We start from the raw sequence: 12,786 nt of genomic DNA on the forward strand, positions 1-12,786 counted from the left end.
TTTTCCAATCCTGTGGCCATTGTTGAGTTTTCCAAATTTGCTGGCATATTGAGTGTAGCACTTTTACTGCATCGTCCTTTAAGATTTTGAATAGTTCAACTGGAATGCTGTCACCACCACTAGCTTTATTGTTGCTCAGACTTCCTAAGGCCCATTTGACTTCACATTCCAGGATGTCTGGCTCCAGGTCAGTAACTACCCCACTGTGGTCATCAGGGATGTTAAGCTCACTCTTGTATAGTTGTTCTGTATAATTTTGCCACCTTTGTTTAATCTCTTCTGCTTCTGTGAGGTCTCTACCATTTTGGTCCCTTATCATACCCAACTTTGCATGAAACGTTCTCTTCATATCTCCAATTTTCTTGAAAAGATCTCTGGTCCTCCCCATTCTATTGTTTTCTTCTATTTGTTTGCACTGTTCATTTAAGAAGGCATTCTTATCTCTTCTAGCTTTTCTCTGGAATTCTGCATTCAGTTGGGTGTATCTTTCTCTTTCTCCCTTGCCTTTCACTTCCCTTCTCTCCTTAGCTATTTGTAAAGCTTCCTCAGACAGCCATTTTGATTTCTTGCATTTCTTTTTCATTGGGATGGTTTTAGTTGCTACCTCTTGTACAATCTTGCGAACCTCCGTCCATAGTTCTTCAGGCACTCTGTCTATCAGAACTAATTCCTTAAATCTATTTGTCACCTCTACTGTGTATTCGTCGGGGATATGATTTAGTTCATACCTGAGTGGCCTAGTGCTTTTCCCTACTTTCTTCAATTTAAGCCTAAATTTTGCAACAAGAAGCTCATGATCTGAACCACAATCAGCTCCTGGTCTTGTTTTTATTGACTGGATAGAACTTTTCCATCTTTGGCTGCAGAGCACATAGTCAATCTGATTTCTGTGTTGACCGTCTGGTGATGTCCATGTGTAGAGTCGTCTCTTGGGTTGTTGGAAAAGAGTGTTTGCTATGACCATTGTATTCTCTTGACAAAATTCTACCAGCCTGTGCCCTGGTTGATTTTGTACTCCAAGGCCAAACTTGCCTGTTATCCCGGTTATCTTTTGGCTTCCTACTTTAGCATTCCAATCCCCCATGATGATAAGCACAACAAGGCAGCGATCCTTGAAGGGGGCTTAAACAATCTAGGAGTCAGAAAATGGCCAGAGACACTGGATGCCTACTGACATGACATCACAAAGACCTCATCTGTGTTTAATTGAGAAAAAAACCTCTTACTGTCTTTTGAAGTGATCCTTAAACAGTCTAGGAGACAGAAAAGGGCCAGAGACACAGGATGCCTACTGACATGACATCACAAAGACCTCATCTGTGTTTAATTGAGAAAAAAAACCTCTTACTGTCTTTTGAAGTGATCCTTAAACAGTCTAGGAGACAGAAAAGGGCCAGAGACACAGGATGCCTACTGACATGACATCACAAAGACCTCATCTGTGTTTAATTGAGAAAAAAAACCTCTTACTGTCTTTTGAAGCGATCCTTAAACAGTCTAGGAGTCAGAAAAGGGCCAGAGACACTGGAGGCCTACTGACATGACATCACAAAGACCTCATCTGTGTTTAATTGAGAAAAAAAACCTCTTACTGTCTTTTGAAGCGATCCTTAAACAGTCTAGGAGTCAGAAAAGGGCCAGAGACAATGGAGGCCTACTGACATGACATCACAAAGACCTCATCTGTGTTTAATTGAGAAAAAAAACCTCTTACTGTCTTTTGAAGCGATCCTTAAACAGTCTAGGAGTCAGAAAAGGGCCAGAGACACTGGATGCCTACTGACATGACATCACAAAGACCTCATCTGTGTTTAATTGAGAAAAAAAACCTCTTACTGTCTTTTGAAGCGATCCTTGAACAGTCTAGGAGTCAGAAAAGGGCCAGAGACACTGGAGGCCTACTGACATGACATCACAAAGACCTCATCTGTGTTTAATTGAGAAAAAAAACCTCTTACTGTCTTTTGAAGCGATCCTTAAACAGTCTAGGAGTCAGAAAAGGGCCAGAGACAATGGAGGCCTACTGACATGACATCACAAAGACCTCATCTGTGTTTAATTGAGAAAAAAAACCTCTTACTGTCTTTTGAAGCGATCCTTAAACAGTCTAGGAGTCAGAAAAGGGCCAGAGACACTGGATGCCTACTGACATGACATCACAAAGACCTCATCTGTGTTTAATTGAGAAAAAAAAACCTCTTACTGTCTTTTGAAGCGATCCTTAAACAGTCTAGGAGTCAGAAAAGGGCCAGAGACACTGGATGCTTACTGACATGACATCACAAAGACCTCATCTGTGTTTAATTGAGAAGAAAAAAACCTTTTACTGCCTTTTGGGGCGATCTTTAAACAGACTAAAATTTAGAAAAGGGCCAGAGACACTGGATACCTACTGACATGATATCACAAAGACCTCCCCTGTGTTTAATTGAGGAGAAAAAACCTCTTACTGCCTTTTGGGGCCATCTTTAAACAGACTAAAAGTTAGAAAAGGGCCAGAGACACTGGATACCTACGGACATGATATCACAAAGACCTCACCTTTGTTTAATTGAGAAGAAAAAAACCTCTTACTGCCTTTTGAAGCGATCCTTAAACAGTCTAGGAGTCAGAAAAGGGCCAGAGACACTGGAGGCCTACTGACATGACATCACAAAGACCTCATCTGTGTTTAATTGAGAAAAAAAACCTCTTACTGTCTTTTGAAGCGATCCTTAAACAGTCTAGGAGTCAGAAAAGGGCCAGAGACACTGGAAGCCTACTGACATGACATCACAAAGACCTCATCTGTGTTTAATTGAGAAAAAAAAACCTCTTACTGTCTTTTGAAGCAATCCTTAAACAGTCTATGAGTCAGAAAAGGGCCAGGGACACAGGAGGCCTACTGACATGACATCACAAAGACCTCATCTGTGTTTAATTGGGGATAAAAACCTCTTACTGTCTTTTGAAGCCATCCTTAAACAATCTAGGAGTCAGAAAAGGGCCAGAGACACTGGATGCCTACTGACATGACATCACAAAGACCTCATCTGTGTTTGAGAAAAAAAAACCTCTTTCTGTCTTTTGAAGTGATCCTTAAACAGTCTAGGAGTCAGAAAAGGGCCAGAGACACTGGATACCTACTGACCTGACATCACAAAGACCTCACCTGTGTTTAATTGAGAAGAAAAAAAAACTCTTAATGTCTTTTGAAGCGATCCTTAAACAGTCTAGGAGTCAGAAAAGGGCCAGAGACACTGGAGGCCTACTGACATGACATCACAAAGACCTCATCTGTGTTTAATTGAGAAAGAAAACCTCCTACTGTCTTTTGAAGCGATCCTTAAACAGTCTAGGAGTCAGAAAAGGGCCAGACACACAGGATGCCTACTGACATGACATCACAAAGACCTCATTTGTGTTTAATTGAGAAAAAAAACCTCTTACTGTCTTTTGAAGCGATCCTTAAACAGTCTAGGAGTCAGAAAAGGGCCAGAGACACTGGATGCCTACTGACATGACATCACAAAGACCTCATCTGTGTTTAATTGAGAAAAAAAACCTCCTACTGTCTTTTGAAGCGATCCTTAAACAGTCTAGGAGTCAGAAAAGGGCCAGAGACACTGGAGGCCTACTGACATGACATCACAAAGACCTCATCTGTGTTTAATTGAGAAAAAAAACCTCTTACTGTCTTTTGAAGCGATCCTTAAACAGTCTAGGAGACAGAAAAGGGACAGGGACACAGGAGGCCTACTGACATGACATCACAAAGACCTCATCTGTGTTTAATTGAGAAAAAAAACCTCTTACTGTCTTTTGAAGCGATCCTTAAACAGTCTAGGAGACAGAAAAGGGACAGGGACACAGGAGGCCTACTGACATGACATCACAAAGACCTCATCTGTGTTTAATTGAGAAAAAAAAACCTCTTACTGCCTTTTGGGGCGATCTTTAAACAGACTAAAAGTCAGAAAAGGGCCAGAGACACTGGATACCTACTGACCTGACATCACAAAGACCTCACCTGTGTTTAATTGAGAAAAAAAACCTCTTACTGTCTTTTGAAGCGATCCTTAAACAGTCTAGGAGTCAGAAAAGGGCCAGAGACAATGGAGGCCTACTGACATGACATCACAAAGACCTCATCTGTGTTTAATTGAGAAAAAAAACCTCTTACTGTCTTTTGAAGCGATCCTTAAACAGTCTAGGAGTCAGAAAAGGGCCAGAGACACTGGATGCCTACTGACATGACATCACAAAGACCTCATCTGTGTTTAATTGAGAAAAAAAACCTCTTACTGTCTTTTGAAGCGATCCTTAAACAGTCTAGGAGTCAGAAAAGGGCCAGAGACACTGGAGGCCTACTGACATGACATCACAAAGACCTCATCTGTGTTTAATTGAGAAAAAAAACCTCTTACTGTCTTTTGAAGCGATCCTTAAACAGTCTAGGAGTCAGAAAAGGGCCAGAGACAATGGAGGCCTACTGACATGACATCACAAAGACCTCATCTGTGTTTAATTGAGAAAAAAAACCTCTTACTGTCTTTTGAAGCGATCCTTAAACAGTCTAGGAGTCAGAAAAGGGCCAGAGACACTGGATGCCTACTGACATGACATCACAAAGACCTCATCTGTGTTTAATTGAGAAAAAAAAACCTCTTACTGTCTTTTGAAGCGATCCTTAAACAGTCTAGGAGTCAGAAAAGGGCCAGAGACACTGGATGCTTACTGACATGACATCACAAAGACCTCATCTGTGTTTAATTGAGAAGAAAAAAACCTTTTACTGCCTTTTGGGGCGATCTTTAAACAGACTAAAATTTAGAAAAGGGCCAGAGACACTGGATACCTACTGACATGATATCACAAAGACCTCCCCTGTGTTTAATTGAGGAGAAAAAACCTCTTACTGCCTTTTGGGGCCATCTTTAAACAGACTAAAAGTTAGAAAAGGGCCAGAGACACTGGATACCTACGGACATGATATCACAAAGACCTCACCTTTGTTTAATTGAGAAGAAAAAAACCTCTTACTGCCTTTTGAAGCGATCCTTAAACAGTCTAGGAGTCAGAAAAGGGCCAGAGACACTGGAGGCCTACTGACATGACATCACAAAGACCTCATCTGTGTTTAATTGAGAAAAAAAACCTCTTACTGTCTTTTGAAGCGATCCTTAAACAGTCTAGGAGTCAGAAAAGGGCCAGAGACACTGGAAGCCTACTGACATGACATCACAAAGACCTCATCTGTGTTTAATTGAGAAAAAAAAAACCTCTTACTGTCTTTTGAAGCAATCCTTAAACAGTCTATGAGTCAGAAAAGGGCCAGGGACACAGGAGGCCTACTGACATGACATCACAAAGACCTCATCTGTGTTTAATTGGGGATAAAAACCTCTTACTGTCTTTTGAAGCCAAACAATCTAGGAGTCAGAAAAGGGCCAGAGACACTGGATGCCTACTGACATGACATCACAAAGACCTCATCTGTGTTTGAGAAAAAAAAACCTCTTTCTGTCTTTTGAAGTGATCCTTAAACAGTCTAGGAGTCAGAAAAGGGCCAGAGACACTGGATACCTACTGACCTGACATCACAAAGACCTCACCTGTGTTTAATTGAGAAGAAAAAAAAACTCTTAATGTCTTTTGAAGCGATCCTTAAACAGTCTAGGAGTCAGAAAAGGGCCAGAGACACTGGAGGCCTACTGACATGACATCACAAAGACCTCATCTGTGTTTAATTGAGAAAGAAAACCTCCTACTGTCTTTTGAAGCGATCCTTAAACAGTCTAGGAGTCAGAAAAGGGCCAGACACACAGGATGCCTACTGACATGACATCACAAAGACCTCATTTGTGTTTAATTGAGAAAAAAAACCTCTTACTGTCTTTTGAAGCGATCCTTAAACAGTCTAGGAGTCAGAAAAGGGCCAGAGACACTGGATGCCTACTGACATGACATCACAAAGACCTCATCTGTGTTTAATTGAGAAAAAAAACCTCCTACTGTCTTTTGAAGCGATCCTTAAACAGTCTAGGAGTCAGAAAAGGGCCAGAGACACTGGAGGCCTACTGACATGACATCACAAAGACCTCATCTGTGTTTAATTGAGAAAAAAAACCTCTTACTGTCTTTTGAAGCGATCCTTAAACAGTCTAGGAGTCAGAAAAGGGACAGGGACACAGGAGGCCTACTGACATGACATCACAAAGACCTCATCTGTGTTTAATTGAGAAAAAAAAACCTCTTACTGCCTTTTGGGGCGATCTTTAAACAGACTAAAAGTCAGAAAAGGGCCAGAGACACTGGATACCTACTGACCTGACATCACAAAGACCTCACCTGTGTTTAATTGAGAAGAAAAAAACCTCTTAATGTCTTTTGAAGCGATCCTTAAACAGTCTAGGAGTCAGAAAAGGGCCAGAGACACTGGAGGCCTATTGACATGACATCACAAAGACCTCATCTGTGTTTAATTGAGAAAAAAAAACCTCTTACTGCCTTTTGGGGCGATCTTTAAACAGACTAAAAGTCAGAAAAGGGCCAGAGACACTGGATGCCTACTGACATGACATCACAAAGACCTCATCTGTGTTTAATTGAGAAAAAAAAACCTCTTACTGCCTTTTGGGGCGATCTTTAAACAGACTAAAAGTCAGAAAAGGGCCAGAGACACTGGATACCTACTGACCTGACATCACAAAGACCTCACCTGTGTTTAATTGAGAAGAAAAAAACCTCTTAATGTCTTTTGAAGCGATCCTTAAACAGTCTAGGAGTCAGAAAAGGGCCAGAGACACTGGAGGCCTATTGACATGACATCACAAAGACCTCATCTGTGTTTAATTGAGAAAAAAAAACCTCTTACTGCCTTTTGGGGCGATCTTTAAACAGACTAAAAGTCAGAAAAGGGCCAGAGACACTGGATGCCTACTGACATGACATCACAAAGACCTCATCTGTGTTTAATTGAGAAAAAAAAACCTCTTACTGCCTTTTGGGGCGATCTTTAAACAGACTAAAAGTCAGAAAAGGGCCAGAGACACTGGATACCTACTGACCTGACATCACAAAGACCTCACCTGTGTTTAATTGAGAAGAAAAAAACCTCTTAATGTCTTTTGAAGCGATCCTTAAACAGTCTAGGAGTCAGAAAAGGGCCAGAGACACTGGAGGCCTATTGACATGACATCACAAAGACCTCATCTGTGTTTAATTGAGAAAAAAAAACCTCTTACTGCCTTTTGGGGCGATCTTTAAACAGACTAAAAGTCAGAAAAGGGCCAGAGACACTGGATACCTACTGACCTGACATCACAAAGACCTCACCTGTGTTTAATTGAGAAGAAAAAAACCTCTTAATGTCTTTTGAAGCGATCCTTGAACAGTCTAGGAGTCACAAAAGTGGCAGAGACACTGGATGCCTACTGACATGACATCACAAAGACCTCATCTGTGTTTAATTGAGAAAAAAAAACCTCTTACTGTCTTTTGAAGCGATCCTTAAACAGTCTAGGAGTCAGAAAAGGGCCAGAGACACTGGAGGCCTACTGACATGACATCACAAAGACCTCATCTGTGTTTAATTGAGAAAAAAAACCTCTTACTGTCTTTTGAAGCGATCCTTAAACAGTCTAGGAGTCAGAAAAGGGCCAGAGACACTGGAGGCCTACTGACATGACATCACAAAGACCTCATCTGTGTTTAATTGAGAAAAAAACCTCTTACTGCCTTTTGGGGCCATCTTTAAACAGACTAAAAGTTAGAAAAGGGCCAGAGACACTGGATACCTACGGACATGATATCACAAAGACCTCCCCTGTGTTTAATTGAGGAGAAAAAACCTCTTACTGCCTTTTGGGGCCATCTTTAAACAGACTAAAAGTTAGAAAAGGGCCAGAGACACTGGATACCTACGGACATGATATCACAAAGACCTCACCTTTGTTTAATTGAGAAGAAAAAAACCTCTTACTGCCTTTTGAAGCGATCCTTAAACAGTCTAGGAGTCAGAAAAGGGCCAGAGACACTGGAGGCCTACTGACATGACATCACAAAGACCTCATCTGTGTTTAATTGAGAAAAAAAACCTCTTACTGTCTTTTGAAGCGATCCTTAAACAGTCTAGGAGTCAGAAAAGGGCCAGAGACAATGGAGGCCTACTGACATGACATCACAAAGACCTCATCTGTGTTTAATTGAGAAAAAAAACCTCTTACTGTCTTTTGAAGCGATCCTTAAACAGTCTAGGAGTCAGAAAAGGGCCAGAGACACTGGATGCCTACTGACATGACATCACAAAGACCTCATCTGTGTTTAATTGAGAAAAAAAACCTCTTACTGTCTTTTGAAGCGATCCTTGAACAGTCTAGGAGTCAGAAAAGGGCCAGAGACACTGGAGGCCTACTGACATGACATCACAAAGACCTCATCTGTGTTTAATTGAGAAAAAAAACCTCTTACTGTCTTTTGAAGCGATCCTTAAACAGTCTAGGAGTCAGAAAAGGGCCAGAGACACTGGATGCCTACTGACATGACATCACAAAGACCTCATCTGTGTTTAATTGAGAAAAAAAAACCTCTTACTGTCTTTTGAAGCGATCCTTAAACAGTCTAGGAGTCAGAAAAGGGCCAGAGACACTGGATGCTTACTGACATGACATCACAAAGACCTCATCTGTGTTTAATTGAGAAGAAAAAAACCTTTTACTGCCTTTTGGGGCGATCTTTAAACAGACTAAAATTTAGAAAAGGGCCAGAGACACTGGATACCTACTGACATGATATCACAAAGACCTCCCCTGTGTTTAATTGAGGAGAAAAAACCTCTTACTGCCTTTTGGGGCCATCTTTAAACAGACTAAAAGTTAGAAAAGGGCCAGAGACACTGGATACCTACGGACATGATATCACAAAGACCTCACCTTTGTTTAATTGAGAAGAAAAAAACCTCTTACTGCCTTTTGAAGCGATCCTTAAACAGTCTAGGAGTCAGAAAAGGGCCAGAGACACTGGAGGCCTACTGACATGACATCACAAAGACCTCATCTGTGTTTAATTGAGAAAAAAAACCTCTTACTGTCTTTTGAAGCGATCCTTAAACAGTCTAGGAGTCAGAAAAGGGCCAGAGACACTGGAAGCCTACTGACATGACATCACAAAGACCTCATCTGTGTTTAATTGAGAAAAAAAAACCTCTTACTGTCTTTTGAAGCAATCCTTAAACAGTCTATGAGTCAGAAAAGGGCCAGGGACACAGGAGGCCTACTGACATGACATCACAAAGACCTCATCTGTGTTTAATTGGGGATAAAAACCTCTTACTGTCTTTTGAAGCCATCCTTAAACAATCTAGGAGTCAGAAAAGGGCCAGAGACACTGGATGCCTACTGACATGACATCACAAAGACCTCATCTGTGTTTGAGAAAAAAAAACCTCTTTCTGTCTTTTGAAGTGATCCATAAACAGTCTAGGAGTCAGAAAAGGGCCAGAGACACTGGATACCTACTGACCTGACATCACAAAGACCTCACCTGTGTTTAATTGAGAAGAAAAAAACCTCTTAATGTCTTTTGAAGCGATCCTTAAACAGTCTAGGAGTCAGAAAAGGGCCAGAGACACTGGAGGCCTATTGACATGACATCACAAAGACCTCATCTCTGTTTAATTGAGAAAAAAAAACCTCTTACTGCCTTTTGGGGCGATCTTTAAACAGACTAAAAGTCAGAAAAGGGCCAGAGACACTGGATACCTACTGACCTGACATCACAAAGACCTCACCTGTGTTTAATTGAGAAGAAAAAAACCTCTTAATGTCTTTTGAAGCGATCCTTGAACAGTCTAGGAGTCACAAAAGTGGCAGAGACACTGGATGCCTACTGACATGACATCACAAAGACCTCATCTGTGTTTAATTGAGAAAAAAAAACCTCTTACTGTCTTTTGAAGCGATCCTTAAACAGTCTAGGAGTCAGAAAAGGGCCAGAGACACTGGAGGCCTACTGACATGACATCACAAAGACCTCATCTGTGTTTAATTGAGAAAAAAAACCTCTTACTGTCTTTTGAAGCGATCCTTAAACAGTCTAGGAGTCAGAAAAGGGCCAGAGACACTGGAGGCCTACTGACATGACATCACAAAGACCCCATCTGTGTTTAATTGAGAAAAAAACCTCTTACTGCCTTTTGGGGCCATCTTTAAACAGACTAAAAGTTAGAAAAGGGCCAGAGACACTGGATACCTACGGACATGATATCACAAAGACCTCCCCTGTGTTTAATTGAGGAGAAAAAACCTCTTACTGCCTTTTGGGGCCATCTTTAAACAGACTAAAAGTTAGAAAAGGGCCAGAGACACTGGATACCTACGGACATGATATCACAAAGACCTCACCTTTGTTTAATTGAGAAGAAAAAAACCTCTTACTGCCTTTTGAAGCGATCCTTAAACAGTCTAGGAGTCAGTAAAGGGCCAGAGACACTGGAGGCCTACTGACATGACATCACAAAGACCTCATCTGTGTTTAATTGAGAAAAAAAACCTCTTACTGTCTTTTGAAGCGATCCTTAAACAGTCTAGGAGTCAGAAAAGGGCCAGAGACAATGGAGGCCTACTGACATGACATCACAAAGACCTCATCTGTGTTTAATTGAGAAAAAAAACCTCTTACTGTCTTTTGAAGCGATCCTTAAACAGTCTAGGAGTCAGAAAAGGGCCAGAGACACTGGATGCCTACTGACATGACATCACAAAGACCTCATCTGTGTTTAATTGAGAAAAAAAACCTCTTACTGTCTTTTGAAGCGATCCTTGAACAGTCTAGGAGTCAGAAAAGGGCCAGAGACACTGGAGGCCTACTGACATGACATCACAAAGACCTCATCTGTGTTTAATTGAGAAAAAAAACCTCTTACTGTCTTTTGAAGCGATCCTTAAACAGTCTAGGAGTCAGAAAAGGGCCAGAGACACTGGATGCCTACTGACATGACATCACAAAGACCTCATCTGTGTTTAATTGAGAAAAAAAAACCTCTTACTGTCTTTTGAAGCGATCCTTAAACAGTCTAGGAGTCAGAAAAGGGCCAGAGACACTGGATGCTTACTGACATGACATCACAAAGACCTCATCTGTGTTTAATTGAGAAGAAAAAAACCTTTTACTGCCTTTTGGGGCGATCTTTAAACAGACTAAAATTTAGAAAAGGGCCAGAGACACTGGATACCTACTGACATGATATCACAAAGACCTCCCCTGTGTTTAATTGAGGAGAAAAAACCTCTTACTGCCTTTTGGGGCCATCTTTAAACAGACTAAAAGTTAGAAAAGGGCCAGAGACACTGGATACCTACGGACATGATATCACAAAGACCTCACCTTTGTTTAATTGAGAAGAAAAAAACCTCTTACTGCCTTTTGAAGCGATCCTTAAACAGTCTAGGAGTCAGAAAAGGGCCAGAGACACTGGAAGCCTACTGACATGACATCACAAAGACCTCATCTGTGTTTAATTGAGAAAAAAAAACCTCTTACTGTCTTTTGAAGCAATCCTTAAACAGTCTATGAGTCAGAAAAGGGCCAGGGACACAGGAGGCCTACTGACATGACATCACAAAGACCTCATCTGTGTTTAATTGGGGATAAAAACCTCTTACTGTCTTTTGAAGCCATCCTTAAACAATCTAGGAGTCAGAAAAGGGCCAGAGACACTGGATGCCTACTGACATGACATCACAAAGACCTCATCTGTGTTTGAGAAAAAAAAACCTCTTTCTGTCTTTTGAAGTGATCCATAAACAGTCTAGGAGTCAGAAAAGGGCCAGAGACACTGGATACCTACTGACCTGACATCACAAAGACCTCACCTGTGTTTAATTGAGAAGAAAAAAAAACTCTTAATGTCTTTTGAAGCGATCCTTAAACAGTCTAGGAGTCAGAAAAGGGCCAGAGACACTGGAGGCCTACTGACATGACATCACAAAGACCTCATCTGTGTTTAATTGAGAAAGAAAACCTCCTACTGTCTTTTGAAGCGATCCTTAAACAGTCTAGGAGTCAGAAAAGGGCCAGACACACAGGATGCCTACTGACATGACATCACAAAGACCTCATTTGTGTTTAATTGAGAAAAAAAACCTCTTACTGTCTTTTGAAGCGATCCTTAAACAGTCTAGGAGTCAGAAAAGGGCCAGAGACACTGGATGCCTGCTGACATGACATCACAAAGACCTCATCTGTGTTTAATTGAGAAAAAAAACCTCCTACTTTCTTTTGAAGCGATCCTTAAACAGTCTAGGAGTCAGAAAAGGGCCAGAGACACTGGAGGCCTACTGACATGACATCACAAAGACCTCATCTGTGTTTAATTGAGAAAAAAAACCTCTTACTGTCTTTTGAAGCGATCCTTAAACAGTCTAGGAGACAGAAAAGGGACAGGGACACAGGAGGCCTACTGACATGACATCACAAAGACCTCATCTGTGTTTAATTGAGAAAAAAAAACCTCTTACTGCCTTTTGGGGCGATCTTTAAACAGACTAAAAGTCAGAAAAGGGCCAGAGACACTGGATACCTACTGACCTGACATCACAAAGACCTCACCTGTGTTTAATTGAGAAAAAAAACCTCTTACTGTCTTTTGAAGCGATCCTTAAACAGTCTAGGAGTCAGAAAAGGGCCAGAGACAATGGAGGCCTACTGACATGACATCACAAAGACCTCATCTGTGTTTAATTGAGAAAAAAAACCTCTTACTGTCTTTTGAAGTGATCCTTAAACAGTCTAGGAGTCAGAAAAGGG

The sequence above is a fragment of the Paroedura picta genome, chromosome 17, assembly GCF_049243985.1.
Source record: "Paroedura picta isolate Pp20150507F chromosome 17, Ppicta_v3.0, whole genome shotgun sequence".
Lineage (NCBI taxonomy): Eukaryota > Metazoa > Chordata > Lepidosauria > Squamata > Gekkonidae > Paroedura > Paroedura picta.